The sequence below is a fragment of the Thermobia domestica genome, chromosome 9 (genome assembly GCF_964235325.1).
Source record: "Thermobia domestica chromosome 9, izTheDome1.hap1.1, whole genome shotgun sequence".
Lineage (NCBI taxonomy): Eukaryota > Metazoa > Arthropoda > Insecta > Zygentoma > Lepismatidae > Thermobia > Thermobia domestica.
In genome coordinates this window covers 16,206,839-16,212,778 of record NC_137462.1, presented here as the reverse complement: position 1 = coordinate 16,212,778, position 5,940 = coordinate 16,206,839, and positions in this window count along the sequence as shown.

The window sequence follows — 5,940 nt, the reverse complement described above, 5'->3', positions numbered from 1 at the left end:
TTGATCAAGCGGTGTAATACGTGGTACTAAGATTGGTATGCTTTTATAAACGTAAATGTCGTCAGCAATTTCAAAAAACAAAGCAATTTTGTGATTTTAGTGTCATCATTAAGAACTAGATTGTTGATGTAAAAGTTTTTTTTTATCCCCCTAAGCGGGGACATTAAACTTTGAATTTTGGCTCTTGAATGAATTCGATAACGGATTAAACGCATTACTCTGCAACACAAACAAGTTTTAGAATATAAAGACTATTAAAACAGATATTTCGTGACCTAATCTTCTGTTTTGTACGAGATAAAAGTATGTAGTAATTTCATTCACAAGTCGGAAAACAAGAACCAATTAAGATATCATTACACTGAACATTACATTTTATGGATAGTACTCTAGAAGGGAATTAACACAGAAGGTACGAGTTACTACTTTCCCTGTAATGCGAGAGCGATTTCTGCGTTCAGACTATCATTATCTCCATACGCTATACTTATGTATATGTCATATAATGTTAAAATACCTAAAGCTCTTTCGAATTGTCACAACAATCTCAAAAAATGGTGCACCACATGTTTACATACGAGATGAGGGAATATTAACTTAATTATAGGAAATGAGTAAAATGCATACTGCTTTCATCCGTAGAATGTGTAAACAAACATGGCAATTAAAACATTACAAAAATTGCTACTTCGATTCACGTGATAATGTATCAAAATCGATATTTTCTTGGCAACGTTAAATTTTTATTTTAATTTTAATTCTTACCGAGAATATGATTAGCATCTTAGGTTGCTCATATACATACAACCTATATTTTCATACTGAACCTTTCAGATAAAACTTGCTGCTTATTACTTACAAACGATAGAAGAGAAATGCATTGATCAAAGCGAGATAGGACCATGCCATGGAGTTATTTCATTGAGAATCTTGCTTTAATTCCCAAGAAGTCTTGCCATAACGACGTCACAAAATAAGTAAATAAAAAGGTATATCGAATGATACATTGTTGTCAAGATCATAAAACTCTTTGAAGGATTGTTATCTTGAGGAAATATGTATCAAATATTCACCTACAAAGTAAGTATTTGCAGAGTCAGATAAATTTCCCAGTGTCAGTAAATCACAAACTGAAGAACGAGATTAAAATGAGACTCTCGAAAATGATAAATGGAAAGACATTTCATTAAACAGACACGGAACCAGAGTCAACTTTTGTAAGATTTTCCTTTTATGTTGGATAGACTTAAGGAAGTTAACACACCTTAAATCTGAGTACTAAACAATTTGGAAAATCTCCAAGGATTAAAAATGAAAAAAGCAGAATGCAAGCGATTGAAACCAAAATGTTAGTTGTGAAAGTGTTTTTGATCGTATCGTATTGAACGGACTTCGTGCGTTACCCAACTCTTTGTTCCATTTCTTTCATGAGGAACTGTGTGCAATTAGAAAAGTCTAAACCGGAAATAATTCAGTCATAAAAGAATCTTGAAACTAAAACAAACCTTATTGGTGGCGGACACAGTTTATGGAATGACTACTATTCAAATTATTTTACTTCACGGTTAGTATAGTGTATATGGATAGTCATACCCACTTTATAATAAAATTTCTATGATCATTTAGTTTTCGTAGTAAAAGTTAAATTTTCGAACTAAAATAAATATCGACGTTGTTGCCTCTTCACGATCTGTTCAATAATAGGTTATTAATGCATCTTTTAACTTAAAGACGAACCCACGTTGACGTATGAAAGGCGGATGAGATGATAATGATACTGAGTTCATTTCGACGTGTAACATTTTGCTATATCTTTTTATTTCTACTTAGATTTCCATCTTCAAAATTTCGAGATAGTGAATCACTGAACCAATGTACAGAATCTGATATCTAAATAGTGGTCATTTCATGAACAGAGTATACGTAAAAAAATCCTGAAAATATTGTATCGTTATGTCAATGATATGTCAGATGAAACAACTTTAATTAAAAAGTCTGAACTATACGTCCACTGCTACATCATACAGTTTCAGAAAACAGGTTCAATCAATGCATCCCAAGGCATTTCCCTTTGTACTTTTCCTTCTAGTGCAAGGCTTTCAGCCGTTTGTGATTTGCAAGCAGTAGACATTATGTAAAACTCTTGAACATTTTTTGTTTAAAATATTTCCCCACATGCTTATTCCCTACACACTTTTTTATTTTTTAAAATTATATTTTCAATGAATTTTAAAATTTTGTATTTTACCATATGAATGTTTTGATCATATCTAAGTTTTTTCATGCAATGCTCTCAAAGAATGACTATATTATTTTTCTATTTCACGTTGATTCACCATTTTCCTTAATTTTTTTTTAGATGTTTGTGCTTGTATACCGAACGTTCTTTCTCACTTCAATTATAGTATTGTTACACAGTTATGCCTCGAAGTCCTAAGCCGGACTCAACTTATGGGACGAGACGCCCGCGTTTTTCAAATTGTGTGTGCAGCAAGGAAAAGAGAGAAAGGGAGAACGGAGTCAGGTGAGGCTCTGATTGTATTAGCAACCTGATGCCTCATTGACACCTACCCACACGCATGTAATAGTGGCATGGCCCTGGCTTTGATTTACTCAGATCACAGCGCCGGGTCCCGGATGCCAATTTAGTTAATACCACGCAAGCGATAAGTACATGAAAAACATTATGTATTTGATGCTATGCGTGAAATAAAAATGTAAAAGTAAATGTAAAATAGAAATTTCAACCCCGGCGTGATAGGGAAAAATCATAGAAAAAACTAGACGTCTTAGCCACTATTGAGCATGCGCGTGAAGAAGTTTCTCCAAGCTCGTCGAGGCTCTTGACGTAGCTTTCGAGCGACGTCAGAACTGGCAGAAATGCGTGGGACGAAGCGCCTATATAAGCGAGGCCTGTTCGCCGGCTCGGGTGATTCTCCAGCCTGCCGTCTACGAGAGTGTGTCTCCCCTTGTTACGGCCGCTCGTCGTCAAATCAGATATGTGATTATTTTTTCTAAGTTCCCCCCTCAACTCGGGATGAGCACCTTGAGAATGTTTAGTTACAAATATGAAGTTATTTTCAACTCGAGACCAAATTCCCTCTTCGAGAATTAACACTTTTCCCTTTGGGCCAATGCAAGTTGCGATGTACGAAGTTTCAATTTCACTATTTTCAATAAATCGCGGTTTAGCATAAAAACCTTCTAGCATCCATTTGGTTACGAAAGGGTTGTGCCCATAAACGTGATGTAGTAAGAATTTCAAGTTGCAATTCCAAGTAACCGATTTGTAAAATTCATCTGTATTCTCATTTTTATTTTTTTTTTCTATTCTTATAATTAAAATGTAAAATGGATTGGTCTCTTTAATTTAGTCAAGCTATCCCTCCCTATCTAGATTCAACTCACAGTCTTCATATGTTACCTGGGTTTCGATTTCCAGTACAAGCTTACCACTGAAATACGAGTCTCCCCCACTATTGAGACTTATAGTGCACTTTCTCATCATCTTCGAACCAGTAGGCCAAAGATGTTTCAATACTGAGGCTTAAAGGGAGTTGGACTCAGAACCAACTTTGTCATACTGGGTGGAGAGTGAAGGAGTGATCTCAATTACGATTTCACCAAAAAGAAAGTATATAAAAATATAAATGCCAATCTCAGAACAGAACAAACAACATAACAGTTTTATGATGTTCGGTGTTCGCCGGGTAGCGAACTGTGTGTTCTTGAATCTCTAAACAAATCTCTGGTGCTCGTTCACTTTATAGGGGAACCAAACATCTCAGTTGCGTTTCAGGGCAAATCGCGAGTGATTTTTTTTATCGAAGAGTTTTCAATATATAAAAGTGTAAAGTGTACGCGAAGTTTTTTTTCTTCTGACTAGTCAAGTGGTGTATCTGTAGTATGTAAAGTCAGTAAAGTTCAGTGGCGTAATTGGCCTGGGCGGTGTTCAGCTTATAACTCTGATATACAAGTATAAATTTTCTGCTCTAAATAGTGCGTTTTACAGGGAGTGAAGTAGCGATGAAAAATTTTCTATTCTCAACTTCTCTCGCTTTAAGTTGCTATAAGTCATCGGAATAGTTGCTAGGTTCCGCAGAGCAAGACTCAGTTTACCTCACGACGTTTCTTGTGTAGTGATGGAAATGTAAAATCGGGACGCGAGTGTTAAGACAGAGTTCAGTTTTTGTCTCATGCACTTGCAAACCCTAAATCTGCTTATGCTTCTGCTCGCTTTGGAGGGGTCACAGTCAGTTTTATCTCTGGGCAACAGAACCTCCCGTTTCACGGGATGAAAGTTCGACGGTCTGTCCGGCGATAAGTGTCTAAAATCCTTTCCCATGGAAAGCTTGTGGGTCACAGGTATCTTATTCTCTTGGTTCAACAGGGCCCCCCTGCACTAGGGGTGCACGCCCGACGGTTGCCTGGGAATAACTGCCTAAAACTCTCCTTTATGCAAATGCAACACCAAAAATCAAAATGCAGGTACATGATCCAATGGTTGGATGTTCGTAATCCTCCTTGTGTGCATTTAAAAAAATGAAGTTTAACAAAAAAAAAAAAAAGAAAATAACTTAAAGAATAGAAGTAAAAAGTAAAATCCTCATAAGTGAACAAATAAACATTTTCTGTTATAAACAGCTGTCTAGTCACTTTCCGTTTCCCGTTCTAAAGAGTAAAGCAAAATCTATAAAGAAAGGGAAGTTGAGTATTTCAAGTTCAAAGGAAGTTAAATGAAGATATTTAAATAATAATAAGTACCTTAATACGTAAAAAATTGACGTAGCAGTTCCGAGGGAAGTAGCTATCAGTGATTAAATTCCTATTATATCAGAGGAAATAGGTTGATTACCCACTGCCCTGGTTTAAGAGGCCACTGACTTGAAAAACAGATTTATTCATCAAAAATGAGTTTCGCGCAGAAAATAATAGAAAAGCTATTAGATTTAGGGCAATCCCAATGTCCTAAGACGCCTACGGGCAAACACCGTTATATTTTGGATCGGTGGAATAATTATTATTGTATTGAATGCAATAGAATAAAAGTTCATGGGCATTCTCCTCCTCAATTTGGCCGTTTGAAAAATAATCCATTACCGAGATATTTGGATACGTGGAGTCAGCCCAGATATCTTGAACCAACGACCGCTAGCCCGCAAACTCCTGATGCTCCGGCGAGTGGTTATGATCTAACGCCGCTTGCCGCGTCTAGCCCTATCCCGACTAGAAATGATACAGAAATACAAAGTGCTGATTCAAGTGAAAAACCAACGACAGCTCCCAGGACGATATATGTAAATTCAGATACTGACGAGACCCCACCGGGAGTAGATCCAAAAACTCTAGTGAATGAAGTTAATTTAAAAGATGAACTAGAAATTGCAGAGCTAATAACTGCAGGTCAGGAATGCCTTCAAGCAACAATTGAGATAGAAACAACAGCAGGTGTAATACCTGATGTCCCCTCGAACCAAAGACCCTTAGACAATAATAAGTTAGCTGATAAGGAAAATAGATTAACTAACTTAGTGTTAAGTTCAGGGAATAAAGATATTAGTGTATCAAAAGAACCAGATAGCCCAGTAGCGCTATATTTTCCTATTAAATACGAACTGTCAGATCCTACCACGCCGTTAGAAATGCAAAGACCGACCTTTCAATCCTTTTATGCTGGTAGTAGTGATGAAACAGTTTATGCTGAGATCGGTCCTAGAACTATGTATGCTAACTTAGATACTGAATCACGAATATCAATGAGTAAAGAGCCAATTTACGAAAATATTGGTCCCGAACCCAAGGCTTTCACGAATACAGAGCCAATTTATGCAAATATAGGAACCGAACCAAGGGAAACGAAAACTGAGAGCCGTGACGAGAATAATGAAAAGGAATTGCGCTCTCTGACACAACCTAACGATGAAGCGTTAATAGACCAGA